Source organism: Aegilops tauschii, chromosome 3 (assembly GCF_002575655.3).
Source record: "Aegilops tauschii subsp. strangulata cultivar AL8/78 chromosome 3, Aet v6.0, whole genome shotgun sequence".
NCBI classification, from domain to species: Eukaryota; Viridiplantae; Streptophyta; class Magnoliopsida; order Poales; family Poaceae; genus Aegilops; species Aegilops tauschii.
In genome coordinates, this window is record NC_053037.3 from 415,622,275 (window position 1) to 415,648,859 (window position 26,585).

Below are 26,585 nucleotides of genomic sequence, written 5' to 3' on the forward strand. Positions count from 1 at the left end.
GGTGGAAGGCTCGGCCTTATGCCTGGTGATTTGTTCCACTCTTGCCGCCCTAGTTACTGTTATACCGGGATTATGTTCCTTGAGTTTGCGTTCCTTACGTGGTCGGGTGTTTTATGGGACCCCCTTGACAGTTCGCCTTGAATAAAACTCCTCCAGCAAGGCCCAATTTTAGTTTTACTATTTGCCGCCTAAGCCTTTTCCCCCGGGTTTTCGCGAGCCCGAGGGTCATCTTATTTTAACCCCCCCCCCCCCGGGACAGTGCTCCTTCGAGTGTTGGTCCGAACCGAGCAGCCTGCGGGGCCACCTCGGGGAAACTCGAGGTCTGGTTTTACTCGTAGCTTGACTTATCCGGTGTGCCCTGAGAACGAGATATGTGCAGCTCCTATCGGGATTTGTCGGCACATTCGGGCGGCTTTGCTGGTCTTGTTTTACCATTGTCGAGATGTCTTGTAAACCGGGATTCCGAGACTGATCGGGTCTTTCCGGGAGAAGGTTTATCCTTCGTTGACCGTGAGAGCTTATGATGGGCTAAGTTGGGACACCCCTGCAGGGTATTATCTTTCGAAAGCCGTGGCCGCGGTTATGAGGCAGATGGGAATTTGTTAATGTCCGGTTGTAGATAACTTGTCACTTGACCCAGTTAAAATACACCAAGTGCGTGTGTAACCGTGATGGTCTCTTCTCGGCGGAGTCCGGGAAGTGAACACGGTCTGTGTTATGTTTGACGTAAGTAGGTGTTCAGGACCTCTTCTTGGTCATTGCTAGATGACGTCCGTTCCATTGCTTCTCTTCTCGCTCTCATTTGCGCAATGTAGCCACCATATATGCTTTGCCACTGCAGCTCGACCTCGTTGCACCTCTTGTCCTATAAGCTTAAATAGTCTTGATCTCGCGGGTGTGAGATTGCTGAGTCCCCGTGACTCACAGATACTTCCAACACCAGTTGCAGGTGCCGACGATGCCAGTGCAGATGATGGCGTCGATCTCAAGTGGGAGTTCGACGAGGAACGTGGTCGTTACTATGTGTCTTTTCCTGATGATCAGTAGTGGAGCCCAGTTGGGACGATCGGGGATCTAGCATTTGGGGTTGTCTTATTTTCATCTGGTTTTTGACCGTAGTCGGTCTATATGATTGTATTCTGGATGATGTATGATGATATTTATGTACTGTGTGAAGTGGCGATTGTAAGCCAACTCTTTATCCCATTCTTGTTCATTACATGGGATTGTGTGAAGATGACCCTTCTTGCGACAAAACCACTATGCGGTTATGCCTCTAAGTCGTGCCTCGACACGTGGGAGATATAGCCGCATCGTGGGCGTTACAACATAGTCCTCAGGCCTGACATTGCTACATTCAAAATGCTTGTTGATGTCCACGAGCCAATCATCGGCATCCCGTGGCCTCGGCACAGTAGCTGAAAAACTTGGGCTGATTTGCGAGAAACTGGTTGAGTGTAGCGAAATGAGGCTGAATGTTGCCTTGACCTTGATTTCCTTGATTGCCTTGCCCTTGGGTGCGTTCTTGCAAGAGTTACAGAATCATCTGAGCATTGGCGTTGGTGGCTGCCATGATAGCTTGCCATGCCTTCGGAGGCGGAGGTGGTGGCGGAGGGTTTGCCTGACTCCCTTCATTGCGATCCGGATTCTGACGCGTTGGCGGAGCCATCCTGAAGAGGGTGACATCCGTTAGCATCTTGATAGACAAATAGACAAGTAGAATCAACGGATAGAAATTGCAACATATAGTCTTCACAATAAACATTCGAACGAGGATGAACGAATGAATTCCATAGTAAATCATCGCACTTCCATAAATTGAGAAGCCACTTAGAAAAGGTATGGATTCAACATATGACTTCGAAGCAACTCGAATACCACCATACAAAACAAAAAAAAAAGTATTGGCTTGCAGAATAAGCCGGAACAAACATATGATAGATATTTCGTCCGAAGTTTTTGTGGTGGGGCCCACACGGGCTCGATCGTACATCACCATCATGTATAAGGCTGTGCACATGACATACGAAGCGTCCCCGAGTCGGCATAGCCAAGGACTCTTTGAGACACTACGAGACCACTGTAAAACCAACCGTGTACAGGCGGACCACTAGACGTCGAACCCCAATCTCATATCATGCGTCCGTCGGAAAGATATCCTAGAGCTACTTGAATTCCCACTTATAAACTCCCGAAACTTTCTGGTTATGCAATCTGGTGTTGGGGATACAGGGGACACAAAATATATCATCCAAACTAGCAATCCCTAGATCCAGCTGTATCCATCCGTGAACACATAACCAAGAAACCTTCGGAAATCGTTTACCTCAACCTTCGAAAAACATCCGTTATACGAGTTATGGCAATACTCCCGAACTCCCGCCCCAGTACTGGGTGGCGTCGAGGTGATCTCACCAAAAACTGCATAAAAGAGATTTCGATGTCGGCGAAACTCAGGTATTCCAGAACTACAACGATAAAATTGTGACCACAACCCAGTCAAAAAAAAATTGTGACCACAACACCTCGGAGCTCAACTCCCCGGGACACTGCCACAACCCCTAAATGACAGGAGGCACCAAGAACAATGTTCTCGTCACAAAACCATCGGAACGATTCCAAGATACCCGCGTGATCCTAAATTTTTTTTAGTGAAATTTGAGGAGAGAAGAGTCCAAACTTCAACGTCAGGAGACCTCACCAGAGCGACGAAGGGACTGAGGAGTAAAAGAATCCTACTCTCCGATATATATAATCCTAAGACTCAAAACATTTTTGTTCTAGACTCAACAACGCCAGTGATTCGATCAAGCAGGGGGCTCCTAAGTCGGGGATGGCTCTGATTACCAACTTGTAACGCCCACGATGCGGCTATATCTCCCACGTGTCGAGGCACGACTTAGAGGCATAACCGCATTGTGGTTTTTGTCGCAAGAAGGGTCATCTTCACACAATCCCATGTAATGAACAAGAATGGGATAAAGAGTTGGCTTACAATCGCCACTTCACACAATACATCAAATATAATTCATACATCATCCAAAATACACACATAGACCGACTACGGTCAAGATCCAAATGAAAATAAGATAACCCCAAATGCTAGATCCCCGATCATCCCAACTGGGCTCCACTACTAATCATCAGGAAAAGACACATAGTAACGACCACGTTCCTCATCGAACTCCCACTTGAGGTTGATCCCATCATCTGCACTGGCATCGTCGGCACCTGCAACTGTTTTGGTATAATCTGTGAGTCACGAGGACTCAGCAATCTCACACCCGCGAGATCAAGACTATATAAGCTTATAGGAAAGGGTGGTGTAATGAGGTGGAGCTGCAGCAGGCACTAAGCATATCTGGTGGCTAATATACGCAAATGAGAGCGAGAAGAGAAGCAACGGAACGGTCGTCAACTAGCAATGACCAAGAAGTGATCCTGAACTCGTACTTACGTCATTCATAACGCAAACCGTGTTCACTTCCCGGACTCCGCCGAGAAGAGACCATCACGGCTACAAACACGGTTGATGTATTTTAATTGGGTCAAGTGACAAGTTCTCTACAACCGGACATTAACAAATTCCCATCTGCCGCATAACCGCGGGCACGGCTTTCGAAAGATAATACCCTGCAGGGGTGTCCCAACTTAGCCCATCATAAGCTCTCACGGTCAACGAAGGATAAACTTTCTCCCGGAAAGACCCGATCAGTCTCGGACTCCCGGTTTACAAGACATTTCGACAATGGTAAAACAAGACCAGCAAAGCTGCCCGAATGTGCCGACAAATCCCGATAGGAGCTACACATATCTCGTTCTCAGGGCACACCGGATGAACACTACGTACAACTAAAACCAATCCTCGAGTTTCCCCAAGGTGGCGCTGCAAGTGGCTCTAGTTTGGACCAGCACTCAGAGGAACACTGGCCCGGGGGTTTAAATAAAGATGACCCTCGGGCTCGCGAAAACCCGGGGGAAAAGGCTTAGGTGGCAAATGGTAAAACCAAGGTTGGGCCTTGCTGGAGGAGTTTTATTCAAGGCAAACTGTCTAGGGGGTCCCATAAATCACCCGACCGCGTAAGGAACGCAAACTCAAGGAACATAATACCGGTATGACTGAAACTAGGGCGGCAAGAGTGGAACAAAACACATGGCATAAGGCCGAGCCTTCCACCCTTTACCAAATATATAGATGCATTAATATAATAAGAGATATTGTGACATCCCAAAATATCCATGTTCCAACATGGAACCAACTTCATCTTCACCTGCAACTAGCAACGCTATAAAAAGGGCTGAGCAAAAGCGGTAACTTAGCCAAACAACGGTTTGCTAGGAAAAGGATGGTTAGAGGCTGACATGGAAATATGGGAGGCATGATATAGCAAATGGTAGGTAGCGCAGCATGGTAATAGAACGAACAACTAGCAAAGCAAAGATAGAAGTGATTTCGAGGGGTGGTCATCTTGCCTGCAAGGTTCTCAGAGTTGTCGAAAGCTTGATCCTCGTCAACGTGTACTCAACAGGTTCCTCGTTCACGAACTTGTCTCCCGGCTCTACCCAAGACAAGAACACAAGTAACGGAACCACAATCAATCACGAGAAATGCACAAGCAACATGATGCAATACATGAATGATATGCAAGATATGATATGCGATGCGTATGCGTGCTCCGGACGAAAAAAGATGAACAAGGAATTAACTTGGCAAACCAAGCATGCCACTGGAAAGATGAGATGATTTCGGTCGAAATCGATATAAAGATCACCGGAAACGGATGCACGGTTTGCAAATGGCAAGCAAAACAAGAATGACACGAATCTGCGATTAACTGCACGATAGCACTTAGAATGCAACAAGTAACAATGCTGCAGCACTCCAACATAGCAACAAAGCATATGGCAGTAATCTACAGGAGATGCTTGACAAAAGATAAACACTGAGCTACGGCTAGATCACAACATAACAAGCTCAAACAAGCATGGCAAAAGTGCAAAAGATAACAGATTCACAGACTTGGTGAAATTACTGGACATGCCTGAAACAGCATCAGGTAGCAATGTTTAGAGCACGAAAACAACATGCTACAAGAAATTAACATGGCAAAACAAGGCATGGCAGTATTATACTAAATGCATATGTCAAAAGTCCCTTACTGACCATAAGCCAAAAAGGACCAGAAGATATGATGGCAGCCTTATACACATAGAAAGTTTCGTTAACAGGTTTCAGACTTGGCAGAAAACAGAGCATGGCAGAAACAAAAATACGAAGGCATCTTTGTGAGCTTGATGCACTCACCACAAAGCAATGCATGACAAAACAAGCATACCTACAGTAAGATGGTATGTTTATAAAGCTATCCATGGCAAGATCAAATACAAAGCATGTATGGATCAACTACAACAAGCTTGGCAAAATTGAATAACACGTAAACAATCTGCCAGAAATATTTTATAGCAAAAGTAGAGCAATATTGAGTCATGCTATGGAACTTCATAATTGCAAACAAGGGCAGGAATGGATCAACTATAACAATATCTACAAAACATCCTTACTGAACATCTCCAAAATATGCATGTATCTCTCTGTAGCATCAAGTTTACATGGCAACAAAATAACAGCAGACAAAGACTTGAGAGAAATCACCAAGTCCCTGAAATCAGAAACATTACGGAGCCTAGTTTGCATGCTTGTGCTAGTTACCACAGAGATCACAAAAATACATGGCATACGCCACTGGAAAGATGGCATGGAATACAACGAAACACATGTAGAGCTCATGCCCATAAGATGCATAGATTAAATGATACAAAAATAACAATTCCTCAAGTTCTGCTAAGTAACAACAGACAACAGCAACTAGCACTCTTGCACCAGAGATTTGGGCATCAAGATGGATTCAAATGAACATGGTTCAATTGAACAAAATGTAGAGCATCACGAGGCGAACATTTCGATATATTACACGTGCGAAATGGAGCTATATGCGGAGAGTTATGCCATGATGAACAGGGGTATATAATGTGAAAATGCAAAAGACTTGGGGAAATTTTGGGATGCGGGGAAAAGTCAACCGTCGGTGCCCTCCAGATCCGATCGGGGCTCAGCTAGGGTTCGGCTCGCCGAAGCTCCTATTCGCCGGAGATGGAGGTGAGGCGGCGCCCGGCGCACTTCAGAGAGGGAGAAAGACCTGAGAGAGAGAGAAAGAGAGAGAGAGAGAGAGAGAGAGAGAGAGAGAGAGAGGAAGGAGGAGAAGGGGCGTGGGGCGGCGGAGGGACCTGCGGGCGGCGACGGCCGAGCTCGCCGGCGACGATGGCGGCGGGGCGACGGCGCTGGAGAAGACGGGCGGCGGCGGCGGCTCGGGAGGAAGGAGGCGGGGCGCCGGCGGAGACGGGCCCGGAGGGCCCCGCGCGGGCTCGCGGGCCGGCGGTGGCGCGCCATGTGGCGGGCGCGGAGAGGCTGCGGGTGGCGGCGGGTCTGTCCGGCGACGTACGGACGTGTCCGGCGGCGCGGAGGGATAGGGTTAGGGTTTTATCTGTGAAAGTATTTCGGGATGGATGCAAATATATAGCTAGGAGCTAGGAGAGTCCAAATGAGGTGCGGTTTTCGCCCACACGATCGTGATCGAACGACCTACAGCATGGAAGAGAGTTTGGTGGGTTTTGGGCTGTTTAGAGAGGGGTTTTTGCTGCACACACAAAAGGACTTTGCGGATGCCCGGTTAACAGTTGGAGTACCAAACGACCTCCAAATGGAACGAAACTTGACCGGTGGTCTCCCGGTGGTAAACTAAGGCCACTTGATAAGCCTTGGTCCATTCTGAGAACGTACAGCACCCGCTCACGAAAAGAAAACAAGAGGGTTGCACCGGAGGAGGTGGGAGCGCCGGATTGCAAAATGGACGACGGGGAAAATGCTCGGATGCATGAGACGAACACGTATGCAAATGCAATGCACATGATGACATGATATGAAAAGCATGACATGGACAAAATGCAAAACGAAAGACAAAACCTGACCACGAAAGGAATATCATAACACATAGCCGAAAATGGCAAGAGTTGGAGTTACAAATATGAAAAGTTACATCCGGGGTGTTACACAACAGGGCCGCATCTGAGGAGCGCTTCTGGCCATCGCGCGTTGGCCGGTGTGGAGGTCCACCTCACAGCTACGTTTGCATGCCTTTCGGCTTGCCGAACGTAGCTGTCACCTTCCAGCACCGCCTATGGAGCACCCTGGCGGCCCAGGAAGCCTGGCACCAGGCGGTCCTGGCGGAGATGGCGACGGTCCGTCATGAGCCTCCCTGCCTCCCAGAGCCTCCCGAGGCTCAGGATCTTGGCGGCTCGTGAGGAACGACTCCTTCAGCACGCATCCTCGGCTACTCCAACACCCCTTTGACGACGGTGCCACTTGACATTTTCTGGTTTATTTAGCTGGGGGCGCCCCTCGGGCTGCATCATCCCCAGGTCACATGGGCCTGTCCCTGCAACGTGTATCCTTTTTGCATCTTTAGCTTACTCTGTAGGGGGCGCCCCTCGGGCTGCTTCATCCCCAGGCCGCATGGGTCCGTCCCTGTGGCATGTATCATTCTCACACCTATTTGAATTAGCTTGCCTCCTAGCCCAAGCTACCTTACGCTTACCACCTGCTTGTCCGGTACTTCGATGCCATGAACGTTGTATGCCCTTGCAAACCCACCAGCGACCACCTCATGATTAAGGACCGGCACCGCGTATGTGCTCGGGTCCGTCCCTGCAGTGTCGCCAAATCCAAGCAGCTGAGCTCTGGCTCGCGGGCCAGCTCCCGTGCACGTCACCTCCCATGGTCCTTGGTGCTTGGCCCTCGCATGAGCTAATCACAGGCGGATAAGCTAGGGCGCACGACACGGTGCCATGCGCCGGCTGTCTTTCTTCAGGATTTTTAGCATGAGAAGACTAGGCAGGACGTCTGTGCTCGGGTCCGTCCCTGTATTGTCCCTGCAGCATCCCTACGGCGTCTGGCGGGCTGGCCCCGTGCACGTCACCTCCTGGGGTCATTGGTGTTTGGCCTTCTCATGCGATCACCTCAGAAGATTCAATCGGCGCAGGTTGCCTAACCATCTCGTCGGACCACCACAATGTCAAGAGTCAAATTCAGGCACATCCCGCCTTGAGGTAGGGCCTCGTGAGTCCCGCGCTGGCTCACGGGTGCCCAGACACACCTCGTCTAGCCCTACTGTGCAAGCCACGTGTTAGGGCGGGGCTATACACGCCCCGGGGGCTCCACTCAGAGGGAGCCCTCACCCACGCACCAGTGGAAGCACCATGCTCCGCGCTGGCAGTCGACACGGTCGAGGAGCGGCTATGATCGTGCAAGTGCGGAAGCGCTACACTCCGCGCTGGTGATAAACATCTGAGGGCGGCCTCATGGCCGTACCAACCTCAGGGAGCCTCCGGGCTCAGCGTCCAGCCTCGTTGCAATACTTCCCCTCGGGAGAGTCGCGCAAGGAGGCTGGGCATGGGGGTTGCGCTTGGGTCACACCCAAGCATACGCCACCCTGCCAGGTCCCTCGGACCTGGTCGTCGCGTGCCCCTCCTGAGCGGGACCTCGGCAAGGACAGTCATGGAGGTATGTTCGTACGTCAAGGGGGACTCCTGAGCATCGCGACTCAGGAGCCTAACTAGCCACGTGGCCCCTCACCCCTTGGTCTCGTCCTGGTGATCCGGAGGACTCAATGGCGGCTGAGGCACGCGCGGGGCTGGGCCCTGACGATGCATAACGCTAAGGCCTAGTTTCATGTTTCCCTCCCGAAGGCTGTTCGTACATCAAGGGGGACCCCTGAGCATCGCGCCTCAGGGGCCTCACTGGTCACGTAGCCCCACACCCCCTGGCCTCATCCTCGCAATCCGAACGAACCAGCGGCGGCTGAGGTATGCGCGGGGCCAGGCTCTACCGATGCAGAACATTAAAGCAAACGGGAAGGAAATTGCAGAATCCTAATAAGTTATTACAAAACATAGTGTTCTTCAAACACCAAACAAGAGTTTTAAACGCCTCCACGAGGCATGGCACATGTTGCAGGAGATAAAGTGGGAAGAGGAGCCACCAGCAAGCCCCCTCGTCAGCCTTGGGCGCCGCCATCACCCGCAAGGAGTGCTCCTTCCTCGACGACGTTGCCCTCGCCTGTGCCGTCCGCCGGAGTCACAGGGTCGGCAGCACCGTCGGTCGAGGTCGCAGGATCGATGGCAAGGAACTTCTTCAATAGGGCCTCCACCTGGCCCTTCACGACTTCGGCAGCAGCTGTGCAACGCTCTTCCTCCCCGGGCTCAAGCAGCTCGCCGAGGTCAGCGCCAGGATCGCGAAGGTGGAGGTGGCTGAAGACGCGCGTCAGAGCTGAGGAGGAGAGCGCGCGAGCTTCCCCCTCCACCATCTGGCCGACCCCGTTGACGAGGCCCTCGAGCGCCGCGACAAGCCGAGGTAGTAGCTGGGCGGGGCCTTCATCATCAGTCACCAACGGCTTCTCCAGGCCCTTCTCGTAGAGCTCCTGCAGTGGCTTGCGGGACCCCAGCTCAAGAGATTTGAAGGCCACGCGATCCTCGGCAAGAACCTTTGCCTTCGCCTCCAGCTGGACCCTCTCCGCTTCCACCTTCTTCTCCAGCTTCTCCGGGTGGCTGTGTTCTGCGGCCTGCGCCCTCGCCGACCGCTCCAACTCGGTGTCACGACTGGTGACTGTGTCTTCTCAGGCCCTCATCTTCCCCTCCCATGTCTCGCGCTCACGAGCCTCGGCGGCGTGCTCGTTGCGAATGGTCTCCAGCTCGGCCTCCGCCAACCCGCAGCGTTCCTTAGTGGCCTCAGCATCCTTCTGCGCCGCGTCATGGGCGGCAGCAGCCAGACCAGCGGCCAGCTCCCCTTCCTTGGAAGCTGCCATGGTGATACGTCTCCAACATATCTAAATTTTTTTATTGTTCCATGCTATTATATATTCTGTTTTGGATGTTTAATGGGCTTTATTATATACTTTTATATTATTTTTGGGACTAACCTATTAACGGGAGGCCCAGCCCAAATTGCTATTTTTTTGCCTATTTCAATGTTTCGAAGGAAAAGGATATCAAACGGAGTCCAAACAGAATGAAACCTTTGGGAATGTGATTTTCGGAACAAACGTGATCCAGAGGACTTGGAGTGGACGTCAAGAAATCAACGAGGAAGCCACGAGGCAGGGGGGCGCGCCTACCCCCTGGGCGCGGCCTCCACCCTCATGGGCCCCTCATAGCTCTCCTGACCGACCTCCTTCGCCTATATATACTCATATACCCTGGAAACATCATATACGGAGCAAAAACCCTATTTCCACCGCCTCAACCTTCTGTACCCGTGAGATCCCATCTTGGGGCCTTTTCCGGCGCTCCGCCGGAGGGGGCATTGATCACGGAGGGCTTCTACATCAACACCAAAGCCTCTCCGATGATGTGTGAGTAGTTTACCTCAGACCTTCGGGTCCATAGTTATTAGCTAGATGGCTTCTTCTCTCTGTTTGGATCTCAATACAAAGTTCTCCTCGATTCTCTTGGAGATCTATTTGATGTAACTCTTCTTTTGCAGTGTGGTTGTCGAGATCCGATAAATTGTGGGTTTATGATCAAGATTATCTATGAACAATATTTGAATCTCCTCTAAATTCTTTTATGTATGATGGGTTATCTTTGCAAGTCTCTTCGAATTATCAGTTTGGTTTGTCCTACTAGATTGATCTTTCTTGCAATGGGAGAAGTGCTTAGCTTTGGGTTCAATCTTGCGGTGCTCGATCCCAGTGACAGCAGGGGAAATGACACGTATTGTATTGTTGCCATCGAGGATAAAAAGATGGGGTTTACATCATATTGCATGAGTTTATCCCTCTACATCATGTCATCTTGCTTAAAGCATTACTCTCTTCTTATGAACTTAATACTCTAGATGCATGCTAGATAGCGGTCGATGTGTGGAGTAATAGTAGTAGATGCAGGCAGGAGTCGGTCTACTTGTCACGGACGTGATGCCTATATACATGATCATACCTAGATATTCTCATAACTATGCTCAATTCTATCAATTGCTCGACAGTAATTCCTTTACCCACCGTAATACTTATGCTATCTTGAGAGAATACACTAGTGAAACCTATGGCCCCCGGGTCTATTCTCCATCATATTAATCTCCCGTCAACAAGCTATTTCTTTTGCCTTTTTTTGCTTTCTTTACTTTTAGTCTTTGCCATAAAAATACCAAAAATATTATATTATCATCTCTATCAGATCTCACTTTTGCAAGTGGCCGTGAAGGGATTGACAACCCCTTTATCGCGTTGGTTGCAAGGTTCTTATTTGTTTCTGTAGGTGCGTGGGACTTGAGCGTGGTCTCCTAATGGATTGATACCTTGGTTCTCAAAAACTGAGGGAAATACTTACGCTACTTTACTGCATCACCCTTTCCTCTTCAAGGGAAAACCAACGAAGTGCTCAAGAGGTAGCAAGAAGGATTTCTGGCGTTGTTGTCGGGGAGTCTACGCACAAGTCAAGACATACCAAGTACCCGTCACAAACTCTTATCCCTCGCATTACATTATTTGCCATTTGCCTCTCGTTTTCCTCTCCCCCACTTCACCCTTGCCGTTTTATTCACCCTCTTTTTCCGTTCGCCTCTTTTTTGCTTGCCTCTTGTTTGCTTGTTTGTCATGATGGATCAAGACAATACTAAATTGCGTGACTTTACCAATACCAACAACAATGATTCCCTTAGCACTCCGATTGCTCCTCTTACCAATGCTGAATCTTGTGAAATCAATGCTGCTTTGCTGAATCTTGTCATGAAAGATCAATTCGCCGGCCTTCCTAGTGAAGATGCCGCTACCCATCTAAATAGCTTTGTTCATTTGTGTGATATGCAAAAGAAGAAAGATGTGGACAATGATATTGTTAAATTGAACCTATTTCCTTTTTCACTTAGAGATCATGCTAAAACTTGGTTTTCGTCTTTGCCTAAAAATAGTATTGATTCTTGGAATAAGTGCAAAGCTGCTTTTATCTCTAAGTATTTTCCTCCCGCTAAAATCATCTCCCTTAGAAATGATATTATGAATTTTAAGCAACTTGTTCATGAACATGTTGCACAAGCTTGGGAGAGGATGTAATTAATGATACGTAATTGCCCTACTCATGGTTTGAATTTGTGAATGATTATGCAAAAAATTATGCCGGATTGAATTTTGCTTCTAGAAATCTTTTAGATTCGGCCGCGGGAGGCACTTTTATGGAAATCACTTTAGGGGAAGCTACTAAACTCCTAGATAATATTATGGTTAATTATTCTCAATGGCACACCGAAAGATCTACTAGTCAAAAGGTTCATGCGATTGAAGAAATTAATGTTTTGAGTGGAAAGATGGATGAACTTATGAAATTGTTTGCTAATAAGAGTGTTTCTTCCGATCCTAATGATATGCCTTTGTCTACTTTGATTGAGAATAATAATGAATCTATGGACGTGAACTTTGTTGGTAGGAACAATTTTGGTAACAATGCTTATAGAGGAAATTTTAATCCTAGGCCGTATCCTAGTAATTCCTCTAATAATTATGGTAATTCCTACAACAACTCTTATGGAAATTTTAATAAGATGCACTCTGATTTTGATACTAGTGTTAAAGAATTTATGATTTCTCAAGAATTTCAATGCTTTGCTTGAAGAAAAGTTGCCTAAGATTGATGAATTGGCTAGAAATGTGGATAGAATTTCTCTTGATGTTGATTCTTTGAAAATTAGATCTACTCCACCCAAGCATGATTTCAATGAGTCTCTCAAAGCCATGAGAATTTCCATTGATGAGTGCAAAGAAAGAACCGCTAGGATGCGTGCTAAGAAAGAGTGCTTTGTAAAAGCGTGTTCTTCTAATTTTTATGAGAATAAAGATGAAGATCTAAAAGTTATTGATGTGTCCCCTATTAAATCTTTGTTTTGCAATATGAATCTTGATAATGATGGGACTGGAGATGATTCAACTTTAGTTAGAAGGCGTCCCAAAAATTGGGAGTTTTTAGATCTTGATGCAAAATTTGGTAAAAGTGGGATTGAAGAGGTCAAAACTTTTGATATCAATGAACCCACTATCTTGGATTTCAGGGAATTTAATTATGATAATTGCTCTTTAATAGATTGTATTTCCTTGTTGCAATCCGTGCTAAATTCTCCTCATGTTTATAGTCAAAATAAAGCTTTTACCAAACATATCGTTGATGCCTTAATGCAGTCTTATGAAGAAAAACTTGAGTCGGAAGTTTCTATCCCTAGAAAACTTTATGATGAGTGGGAACCTACTATTAAAATTAAAATTAAAGATCATGAATGCTATGCTTTCTGTGATTTAGGTGCTAGTGTTTCCACGATTCCAAAAACTTTGTGTGATTTGCTAGGTTTTCGTGAATTTGATGATTGTTCTCTAAACTTGCATCTTGCGGATTCCACTATTAAGAAACCTATGGGAAGAATTAATGATGTTCTTATTGTTGCAAATAGGAACTATGTGCCCGTAGATTTCATTGTTCTTGATATAGATTGCAATCCTTCATGTCCTATTATCCTTGGTAGACCTTTCCTTAGAACGATTGGTGCAATTATTGATATGAAGGAAGGAAATATTAGATTCCAATTTCCATTAAGAAAAGGCATGGAACACTTTCCTAGAAAGAAAATAAAATTACCTTATGAATCTATTATGAGAGCCACTTATGGATTGCCTACCAAAGATGGCGATAAATAGATCTATCCTTGTTTTTATGCTTAACTAGGGGCGTTAAACGATAGCGCTTGTTGGGAGGCAACCCAATTTTATTGTAGTTTTTTGCTTTTTGCTCCTGTTTAAGAATAAATCTTTGATCTAGCCTCTGGTTAGATTTGTTTTTGTGTTTTAATTAGTGTTTGTGCCAAGTTAAACCTATAGGATCATCTTGGATGATGGTTATTTGATCTTGCTGAAAATTCCAGAAACTTTCTGTTCACGAAAACAATTGTTTAAAATCACCAGAACGTGATAAAATAGTGATTCCAATTGCAGTAGATCAATAAACGAATTATCTAGGTCGTCCTATTTCGGTAGAATTTATTGAGTTCCAGAAGTTTGCGTTAGTTACAGATTACTACAGACTATTATGTTTTTGACAGATTCTGTTTTTCGTGTGTTGTTTTCTTATTTTGATGAATCTATGGCTAGTAAAATAGTTTATAAACCATAGTGAAGTTGGAATACAGTAGGTTTAGCACCAATACAAATAAATAATGAGTTCATTACAGTACCTTGAAGTGGTGTTTTGTTTTCTTTCGCTAACGGAGCTCACGAGATTTTCTGTTAAGTTTTGTGTTGTGAAGTTTTCAAGTTTTGGGTAAAGATTTGATGAATTATGGAACAAGGAGTGGCAAGAGCCTAAGCTTGGGGATGCCCAAGGCACCCCAAGGCAAATCCAAGGACACCAAAAATCCAAAGCTTGGGGATGCCCCGGAAGGCATCCCCTCTTTCGTCTTCGTCCATCGGTAACTTTACTTGGAGCTATATTTTTATTCACCACATGAATGTGTTTTGCTTGGAGCGTCTTGTATGATTTGAGTCTTTGCTTTTAGTTTGCCACAATCTTCCTCGCTGAATACACTTTTGAGAGAGACACACATGATTCGAAATTTATTGGAATACTCTATATGCTTCACTTATATCTTTTGAGCTATATAGATTTTGCTCTAGTGCTTCACTTATATCTTTTAGAGCACGGCGGTGGTTTGTTTTATAGAAACTATTGTTCTCTCTTGCTTCACTTATATTATTTTGAGAGTCCTACAAAACAGCATGGTAATTTGCTTTAATTGTGAAATTAGTCCTAATATGATAGGCATCCAAGATTAGTAAAAACTTTCTTATAAGTGTGTTGAATACTAAGAGAAGTTTGATGCTTGATAATTGTTTTGAGATCTGAAGATGGTGATATTAGAGTCATGCTAGTTGAGTGGTTAGGAATTTGAGAAATACTTGTGTTAAAGTTTGTGATTCCCTAGCATGCATGTATGGTGAACCGTTATGTGATGAAGTGAGAGCATGATTTATTTATTGATTGTCTTCCTTATGAGTAGCGGTCGGGGACGAGCGATGGTCTTTTCCTACCAATCTATCCCCCTAGGAGCATGCACGTAATACTTTTTTTTGATAACTAATAGATTTTTGCAACAAGTATATGAGTTCTTTATGACTAATGTTGAGTCCATGGATTATACGCACTCTCATCCTTCCACCATTACTAGCCTCTCTAATACGGCACACTTTTCGCCGGTATCATACACCCACCATATACCTTCCTCAAAACAGCCACCATATCTACCTATCATGGCATTTCCATAGCCATTCCGAGATATATTGCCATGCAACTTACCACTGTTCCGTTTACTATGACACGCTCCATCATTGTCATCTTGCTTTGCATGATCATGTAGTTGACATCGTATTTGTGGCAAAGCCACCGTTCCTTATATTCATACATGTCACTCTTGGTTCATTGCGTATCCCAGTACACCGCCGGAGGCATTCATATAGAGTCATATTTTGTTCTAAGTATGGAGTTGTAATACTTGAGTTGTAAGTAAATAAAAGTGTGATGATCATTGTCCCAAGTGAGGAAAGGATGATGAAGACTATGATTCCCCCACAAGTCGGGATGAGGCTCCAGACTAAAAAAAAGAGGCCATAAAAAAGAAGGCGAAGACCCAACAAAAAATGAGAGAAAAGAGAGAAGGGACAATGCTACTATCCTTTTTCCACACTTGTGCTTCAAAGTAGCACCATGATCTTCATTGATAGAAAGTCTCCTATGGTATCACTTTCATATATTAGTGGGAATTTTTCATTATAGAACTTGGCTTGTATATTCCAATGATGGGCCTCCTCAAATTGCCCTAGGTCTTCATGAGCAAGCAAGTTGGATGCACACCCACTTAGTTTCCATTGTTGAGCTTTCATACACTTATAGCTCTAGTGCATCCGTTGCATGGCAATCGCTACTCACTCACATTGATATCTATTAATGGGCATCTCCATAGCCCTTTGATACGCCTAGTTGATGTGAGACTATCTTCTCCTTTTTGTCTTCTCCACAACCACCATTCTATTCCACCTATAGTGCTATATCCATGGCTCACGCTCATGTATTGCGTGAAGATTGAAAAAGTTTGAGAACACCAAAAGTATGAAACAATTGCTTGGCTTGCCATCGGGGTTGTGCATGATTAAATACTTTGTGTGATGAAGATAGAGCATAGCCAGACTATATGATTTTGTAGGGATAACTTTCTTTAGCCATGTTATTTTCAGAAGACAAGATGGCTTTATTAGTATGCTTGAAGTATTATTACTTTTATGTCAATATTGAACTTTTATCTTGAATCTTTCGGATCTGAATATTCATACCACAAATAACAGGATTACATTGAAAGTTATGCTAAGTAGCATTCCACATCAAAAATTCTGTTTTTATCATTTACCTACTCGAGGACGAGCATGAATTAAGCTTGGGGATGCTTAATACGTCTCCAACGTATCTATAATTTTTGATTGTTCCATGCTATTATATATTCTGTTTTGGATGTTTAATGGGCTTTATTATACACTTTTATATTATTTTTGGGACTAACCTATTAACCGGAGGCCCAGCCCGAATTGCTGTTTTTTGGCCTATTTCAGTGTTTCGAAGGAAAAGGATATCAAACGGAGTCCAAACGGAATGAAACCTTCGGGAACGTGATTTTTGGAACAAACGTGATCCAGAGGACTTGGAGTGGACGTCAAGCAATCAACGAGGAAGCCACGAGGCAGGGGGCGCGCCTATCCCCTGGGCGCGCCCTCCACCCTCGTGGGCCCCTCGTAGCTCTCCTGACCAACCTCCTTTGCCTATATATACTCATATACCCTTGAAACATCATATACTGAGCAAAAACCCTATTTCTACCGCCGCAACCTTCTGTACCCGTGAGATCCCATCTTGGGGCCATTTCCGGCGCTCCCCCGTAGGGGGCATTGATCACGGAGGGCTTCTACATCAACACCATAGCCTCTCCGATGATGTGTGAGTAGTTTACCTCAGACCTTCGGGTCCATAGTTATTAGCTAGATGGCTTCTTCTCTCTGTTTGGATCTCAATACAAAGTTCTCCTCGATTCTCTTGGAGATCTATTTGATGTAACTCTTCTTTTGCGGTGTGTTTATCGAGATCCGATGAATTGTGGGTTTATGATCAAGATTATCTATGAACAATATTTGAATCTCCTCTGAATTCTTTTATGTATGATTGGTTATCTTTGCAAGTCTCTTCGAATTATCATTTTCGTTTGGCCTACTAGATTGATCTTTCTTGCAAGGGGAGAAGCGCTTAGCATTGGGTTCAATCTTGCGGTGCTCGATCCCAGTGACTGCAGGCGAAACGACACGTATTGTATTGTTGCCATCGAGGATAAAAAGATGGGGTTTACATCATATTGCATGAGTTTATCCCTCTACATCATGTCATCTTGCTTAAAGCATTAATCTCTTCTTATGAACTTAATACTCTAGATGCATGCTGGATAGCGGTCGATGTGTGGAGTAATAGTAGTAGATGCAGGCAGGAGTCGGTCTACTTGTCACGGACGTGATGCCTATATACATGATCATACCTAGATATTCTCATAACTATGCTCAATTCTATCAATTGCTCGACAGTAATTCGTTTACCCACCGTAATACTTATGCTATCTTGAGAGAATACACTAGTGAAACCTATGGCCCCCGGGTCTATTCTCCATCATATTAATCTCCCGTCAACAAGCTATTTCTTTTTCCTTTTGTTTTGCTTTCTTTACTTTTAGTCTTTATCATAAAAATACCAAAAATATTATATTATCATCTCTATCAGATCTCACTTTTGCAAGTGGCCATGAAGGGATTGACAACCCCTTTATCGCGTTGGTTGCAAGGTTCTTATTTGTTTGTGTAGGTGCGTGGGACTTGAGCATGGTCTCCTACTGGATTGATACCTTGGTTCTAAAAAACTGAGGGAAATACTTACGCTACTTTACTACATCACCCTTTCCTCTTCAAGGGAAAACCAACGCAGTGCTCAAGAGGTAGCACATGGCCTGGCTAAACGCTGCCCTGACGGACGCCTCGGAGCGCAGCCACCCCGAAATCAGCTCCAGGCGTCCCAACGCCAGGCGATGGTCGGGGCCTCGGAGGTCGTCCTGAAGCTGGGTCAGCGCAGAAAGATCCTCCTCCAGAGCATCAGGCGAGGCAGAAGAATCACGGACCAGCGGCATGATGGGAGGAGGAGGAGGCAGCATCATCACCAAGGCCTGCGAGTGGGTGGCAGCAGAAGAAGAAATTGGGGGCTCCTGGACCTTTGGGACCTCGGCATGCGAACTGGGAGCGGGCGCCACTGGAGCCGACTTGGCTGTGGAGGTCGCTTCCTCCTGAGCTCCGTCCTCCGGGCCTCGCGAGGATGACCGGGCCGGAGAGGCACGAGCGCCGTCGCCGCTCTTCCGCGCTGGGGGAGGTGCGGCCATGGCGGGCTGTTGGGTTCCAGAGGGCACGAACGCTCCCTCTCTCTTCTTCTTCGCCGCCAACGTTGGCCTGGTGGTGCAAAGGAAACGCGTCAAGAAGCAGCGGAAGGAGCAGGAACAAAATCAGGACAAAGCACTTACTGGTCTCCAACAGCGTAATCCCTCGGCCTCTTCTAAAGCACAAAGCCTGAAGGATTCGCAGCCTGGGGCGCTGGCGTGCGGGTCCCAGGAGCGGATGAGGGAGCAGCAGCTGGGCCGGCGGCAGCACCAGTCGGCGTCGTTGGGAGATCAGCGCCGACCTGCTCTTCATCAGAACCCCAGCTGGCGGCTTCTTCGGAGGAGTGACCTTGGACCTCGTGGTGACCCCAGCGGGGGGGGGGGGGGGGGGGGGGGGCAGGGCCTTCCTCACCGGGTGGTCATCGGCATCGTCGTCGTCTGGGAAGGCGCGGAGAAGATTGGCCTTGTGCGGAGGGGAAGTCTCCCCTGCCCCCTTCCGGGTCGCCTCTGAGCCCGGCTCCTCCTCCTCGCCGGAATCACCGGAGGACGGCACCACCGGGGCCTCGGCGGGTACCGGCGGCACGAGCCCGTGCTCGTTAAAGACAGGCATGGCGGCGGCCACCTCCGCCCCATCTGGGTGGCGGTACAGGGAAGATGGGTGTCCGGTGGATACCCCTGGTCGTCCCCGACCAGATGGTGGAGGGCCTTGCCTAGGTCCTCGTCTGACAAGGCATCCGGGTGCAGGCAGAGGTCGTCCCCGAGCTTCCACAAGGGGCGCGAGCCCGCCTGGAGCGAGGCTATGCGCTGCGCCAGGAACTCCTTGAGTATCATGGCCCCCGTCAGCTTCTCCGCCTTCGGGCCGTGAGGCTTTAAGTCGGCGGTCATCTTCTCCAGCACATGCTTCACCCGGGGGTCGGCGAGCTTCATGCTGAACCAACCCTCGTGAGGCGAAGGCATCCCCATCGGCAGCGTCAGCCGAGGGTAGGAGCATTTGGCATCCATGAGGACCCACTTGTTCCTGAAGCCCTCGGCCTTCTTCCCAGCCTTCGAGATCGCGTTGGTCCCGTTAGCCGCGGCGAAGTTAGCCCGCGGAAGAAGTGGCGAAGCAGCGCCACGGACGGCATCGCCCCCACAAACGCCTCGCAGTAGAAGGCGAAGATCGACAGGAGGAGAACAGAGTTGGGATGAAGATGGAGAGCGTGGAGGTTGTAGTGGCTGAGCACAGCATAGAAGAAATCAGAAAAAGGATGGACCAGCCCCGCGAAGACACTATTTAAGAAGAAGGGATGAAAGGTACTGCCCGGAGCCTCAGGCTTGGCGGAGCCGGGCCGCAGCGCTGCCTCTCTTCCCTCGTCGTCGTCGCCCACCGTCATGCGGCATGCAGTGGCAAGCTTCTCCTCCGAGACCGTGGGCGCCCTCAAGGCCGGCTCGTACTAGGCGGGTGAGCGCGAGGCCTTAGCCTTGTCAGGCACCATCGGATGTGAGCTCGGGGAGGATTTCCGGCAGATCGGGAGTCTTTGGAGGCGAGAAGGAGGAAGGGGATCTGGAGCAAGGCGAAGGAAGGCAATCAAAGCTCTATGGCACGCACCAGCCTTTTGTCAGTCAAGGCCAGTTGCCGAGGCAGCATGGGGAAGCGGAGGCGCCCATGACCTGTCAATCGCCACACATCGACCAAGGCCGCAGGCGGTTGGGGCCCGTGGCGCTCCGCACTTGCCCTTTGGCTTTGCCTCTAAGCCAAGTCCATGCGCGCCTTGGGCCCGGGGGCTATTGCCGGCGTCCTGGGAATGGGGGTACCCAGACTTTCCTGCCTGCGGCCCACAGCATGGCTCCACCAACGGCCCGGTACAGCCCAGCTTCGGCAAACAATAGCTCAAGACCCTCGCGAGGGGCCAAGCCTCGCGAGGCGGACGACACCAAGACCTCCCTGGGGGTGGCCTCGCTATGCTGGCTCCTGAGGAGCGGAGATATCTATGCAAGGGGCACCTCGCGAGGTTCACATGAGATGAGCCGTGAGGACCAAGGCCAGGCTGGCGCCAGCGGGCGCAGCATACCAGTTTCCTCTTTGGTGTTAAAGAGGCAGTCGCAGACGAGGAGTCCCGAGGCATCAGGCAAAGGTTTCCATATCGGTGCAACGAGACCAAGACCAACAGGACGGCAGGACAAAGGTCATCGTGGAGCCCACGGCAACCTCACCACCAGAGCCTTTGGCAGGCGAAGACTACTTTTGTCAGGATAACTTGTACTAGTTGTCTTCCTTCAAAATTGGCCGTTGTGGGATACCTTCCCCCCTACATTTGGGAAGAGGACCGGGGCCTCTATAAATAGGACTAGCCACCACCATAGGAGGCAGCGGATCTTGGGTTGGAAACTCATCTTGGACCGGATCCATTCCACCAAGACCATCCTCACCAGCTCATAGAGCTCAAGAACACCTCTCCTCCGAAGGCTGTTCACCTATTGTACTAAGTTCATCCTCAGCCCACGAGGCAATCCACCATCACCACACTAGAGTAGGGTATTACACCTCAGGGTGGCCCGAACCAGTATAAATCTCTGTGTCTCGTATTCTTTGGGTTCGTCGAGCTAGGCCATGGAATCGTTTGGTAGACGAGCTGGGGGGAGAGAGTCTTTCATGCGCACCCCAGAGTTCGAACCTCTCAAGGGTCTGCGGAGCCCTGAATCCGACAGTGATAACATAAACGGTTGAGATCTGAAATCATGGCACTCGGGCCCAAAGTGACAAGCATTAAGTATGGCATAGTCATAGTAACATCAATCTTAGAACATAGTGGATACTAGGGATCAGGCCCTAGCAAAACTAACTCGATTACATGATGAATCTCATCCAACTCCTCACCGACCAGCGAGCCTACGAAGGAATTACTCACTCCCGATGGGGAGCATTAAGGAATTGGCGATGGAGAAGGGTTGATGATGACGAAGAACGATGACCCCCCTCTTCGGTGCCCCAAACGGACTCCAGATCTGGCCTCCCGATGAAGAACAGGAGGTGACGGCGACTCTGTCTCGTGGATCGCGATAATTCTTTCTCCATGATTTTTTCCTGGAAAAATAGGATTTTATAGCGTCGGTTTCAGGGTCTGCGGGGCCACCGGGTGGGGACAACCCACCTGGGTGCACCAGGAGGGGGCGCGCCCTGGTGGGTTGTGCCCACCCAGGTGCCCCCCTCCGGTGGATCTTGGCTCCAGAAATTCTTATTTATTGTATAAAAAATCCTCGCAAAGTTTCGTTCCATTCTGAGAACTTTTATTTCTGCACAAAAACAACACCATGGTAGTTCTGCTGAAAACAGCGTCAGTCCGGGGTTGTTTCATTGAAATCATGCAAATTAGAGTCCAAAACAAGAGGAAAAGCGTTAGAAAAGTAGATACATTGGAGACGTATCAACTCCCCCAAGCTTGTTGATATCCAAGATAAATCATTATCCACTCCCAGCTACTTATGCATGGCATGAGAAACTATAATCTCTAATTGTCATTGCAAACATGTTTAATCATAATGGGCTGAATCATGGATACGAGGTTTAACATATTTACACAAATAGAACAAGTCGAGTTCATATCAGTTTCTCTCTGCCACGGCTAGCTCATCGAATATCGTCATTATTGCCTTTCACTTGCATGCCCGAACGATATGAAAATAATAATAGTGCAAGAGTGCCATGTACTAAGCTGGAATCTGCAAACATTTTATTCAAAAGGAGAAGACAAGGTAAAATGGGCTCTTTATTAGATCAGAAGTTATTCATATGAGAGCCACTCAACATTTTCATCATGGTTTTCGCCTCGATATGACTCAAAATAAAAAGAAAAGAAATTCAGAGAAACACACTGATATATTTTTGGACTTTTTGGTTTTCTTGTACAAGCAAATAAAAGGGAAAAGCAAAAACGAGAAAAACTATTTACATAGGAAAGCTCCCAACAAGCAAGAGAAGAGTAAGGAAATCTTTTTGGTTTTTCTTTTTAGTAACACAACTGAACATGCAAAGAAAGTAAACTAACTACAACTATTTTTTTGGTTTTTCTCAAGTTTTTCAAACGCACAAGAAGAAAGCGAGAAAACAAATTTAACATGGATGATACAATGAAAGAGTGTGAATACCGACAACTGGAATAAGTGGACATGAATGTAATGTCGGTGAGAAACACATACTCCCTCAAGCTTAGGCTTTTGGCCTAGCTTGGTAATCGGGCAGTAGCCTGTATAGTTGTCGGGGTGCTGAGGAGCGGGCATCCATGCATCCCACTGCTGAGGCTCCTCCTCTGCTGCAGCCTGATCATTCCGGTAGGCGATGATGTCCGCAGGCATAATCCTATATCCACCCCTGGCAACAGGATCAAACAAAGCAGGAGCAGGCAATGGAATAATGTCACGAGTCTTCACACTAAAAACCAGGTTATATGGAACATGGATGTTAGGAGATTCGATATCAGTAAAATGGTGGTGATCCATGGCTGCGCGATCTAGGTAAACCTTGGTCAGAGAGTAATCATGAGGGCGTATCTGAACATTAAAGTGAGCCGCCAAACGAGTAGCTAAAATCCCACCATGTATTTTACCCTTGGACTTATTAACGTGGAGGCGGCGTGCCACAATAGCTCCCAAGCTATAAGTGTTGTCACCCTCTAGTGCACGACGTAAAACAGCAAAGTCTGGTGTGCTGAGCGCACCTACTTTTTCTCTAGCATGCAAACACTTAGCAACAAATAAAGCAAAATAATGCACGATATTAAAATGTATGCTAGTGGCAGTGACGGCCGATACCCCTCTCTCACCCCCACTATCAAAGTACGATAAAAGGCCTCAAAATCTACCGGCCTAGGCTCAACTAACTCCCGTCAGAAGGGATCATGTATATGTCACAAAATTCAGTAAGTGGTATCTGACGGGTTTCAGCATATAAACTAAACTGCGCCTTAGGAGGATTATTCCTAGGAAGGAAAGTAAAACTTTGAACAAAGATGTTTGTGAGGAGATGATACCGTTCACATTCAGCTGCAATGAAGTCGGTGAGGCCGGCATTAGCAGCATATTGCATGAACTCTTGAAGGATTCCAACCTCTTCCATGAACTGGGTATGCGGCCATCCGCACAGCCGTACCTGTGCCAACCTCCGGGGATGGAGATCACTGTCAGACGACTCCACAATAACCCCCTTGGAGTTCTTCTTAGAAGCAAACTGCCTAAAGATATTCATCATTTTTCTATGAACAAAAATTCCGAAATTTTTAGTCCATAATTTTTTCTCAACAAAACTTCACAAAATTGATAGCAACTACTCATAGGGATACATAGAGGCCATAGCAAGAATTCAAACCACTTAGAACTCTAAAAATTCAACATGCAAGCTCATCTACAGCAGCACCAAGAGTAGCTAATAATTCAAAATATAATCCACTAAAACAAAAACTAATTGGACAAACGGTGGAATCACATAGCAAGCAAAAATCCCCCGAAACAGTTTCAGAAACGGAGCTTCGAGCAAAGAGATCGAAATCCGCGGGTTTGAGAGCAAGAACACGGGAGAGAGAGCAAAGGTGAATTTTTCTGGAGGTAGGTGATGATGTGGTGTGAAGAGATAAGTGAGGGGGCCTACGTGGGGACCACAACCCACCTGGGCGCGCCTGGGGGTCCTGGCGCGCCCAGGTGGGTTGTGCCCACCTGGTGCACCTCCCTCTGATATTCCTAAATAATCACAAAAAATTGTATTAATTTTTCAGAGCATTCTGAGAACTTTTGTTTTTGGGTCATTTTTTATTGCACGGGAAATTCAGAAAACAAACAAAACATCGCATTTTATTTAATTTAACTAATAAAAACAAAAAACAAAAAGTAGGGACAGAAGGTAGTGCTTACTAAATTCATCAACTTCATACCTCTCAAAGATGATTCATTAATAAGGTTGATCAGGTCTTATTAACAACCACTTTCAATTAGCACGAAACCGAAGAACTTTCGTAATTCACTAAGTTACCTCAACGGGGATATGAATGTCCCCAACAATTAAGCATTTCATATTTCTTTTTGACGGTAGGTAGAGGTATTTGAAAGCTTCCAATAGTGATTTTCGGAGACTTTCCAATAACATTAATACCATTCACTTGGAATTGTTTCTTCGGAAAGTGCACCGTATGCTCATTACCATTGATATGAAAAGTGACCTTGCTTTTATTGCAATCAATAACAACCCCTGCAGTATTCAAGAAGGGTCTACCAAGGATAATCGATGATGTCGCTTGAAGCTACGTCGGTATTTCCCCAAAGAGGAAGGGATGATGCAGCACAATGGCAGTAGGTATTCCCTCAGATATGAAACCAAGGTTATCGAACCAGTAGGAGAACCAAGCAACACAACGTAAACAACCCCTGCAAACAAACAACAACCACTCCCAACCCGATGTGTTAAAGATGTTGTCAATCCCTTTCGGGTAACGGCGCCAGAAACGGAGCGCGGACGGGAAAAAGTTGTAATATATTGAATAATAGATCGCAAATAAAATAAAGTGCAGCAAAGTATTTTTTATTTTTAGTTTAACAGATCTGAAAATAAATGCAAAAGAAAAGTAGATCGCAAAGGCAAATATATGAGAAAGAGACCCGGGGGCCGTAGGTTTCACTAGTTGCTTCTCTCGAGAAAAATAGCAAACGATGGGCGAACAAATTGTGGTTGGGAAATTGATAGAACTTCAAATAATCATGACGATATCCAGGCAATGATCATTATGTAGGCATCACGTCCAAGAATAGTAGACCGACTCCTGCCTGCATCTACTAATATTACTCCACACATCGACAGCTATCCAGCATGCATCTAGTGTATTAAGTTCATGGAAAAACGGAGTGATGCAATAAGAACGATGACATGATGTAGACAAGATCTATCTATGTAGAGATAGACCCCTTCGTTTTATCCTTAGTAGCAATGATACATACGTGTTGGTTCCCCTTCTGTCACTGGGATCAAGCACCATAAGATCGAACCCACTACAAAGCACCTCTTCCCATTGCAAGATAAATAGATCAAGTTGGCCAAACAAAACCCAAATATCGGAGAAGAAATACGAGGCTATAAGCAATCATGCATATAAGAGATCAATGAAACTCAAATACTTTCATGGATATAAAAAGATATAACTGATCATAAACTCAAATTTCATCAGATCCCAACAAACACACGCAAAAGGAGTTACATCATATGGATCTCCAACAGACCATTGTATTGAGAATTCAACGAGAGAGAGGAAGCCATCTAGCTACTAACTACAGACCCGAAGGTTTACAAAGAACTACTCACGCATCATCGGAGAGGCACCAATGGAGGTGGTGAACCCCATCCGAGATGGTGTCTAGATTGGATCTGGTGGTTCAGGACTCTGCGGTGGCTCGATCAATATTTCGTTGACTCCCCTAGGGTTTTGGGAATATTGGGGTATTTATAGAGCAAAGAGGCAGTGTGGGGGGCACCCGAGGTGGGCACAACCTAGGCGCAACCAGGGCCCATTATGTTCCTTCTAGTCCCAAAAAATCTCCGTGAAGTTTCGTTGCATTTGGACTCCATCTGATATTGATTTCCTATGATGTAGAAAACATGCAGAAAACAGCGACTGGCACTTGGCACTATGTCAATAGGCTAGTACCAAAAAATGACTATAAAATGATGATAAATCATCTAAGATTGATAATATAACAGCATGGAACAATCAAATATTATAGATACGTTGGAGACGTATCAGCATCCCCAAGCTTAACTCCTACTCGTCCTCGAGTAGGTAGGTGATAAAAACAGAATTTTTGATGTGGAATGCTGCCTAAGATGTCATATCATATTCTTTTCTTTATAGCATGGACATTTGGACTTTTATGTGATTCAAAGCAATAGTCTAGTTTTGACATGATAATTTAGATACTCATGCATATCAACAAGCAACCATGTCTTTCAAAATATCAATGCTAAAATAAGTTATCCCTAGCC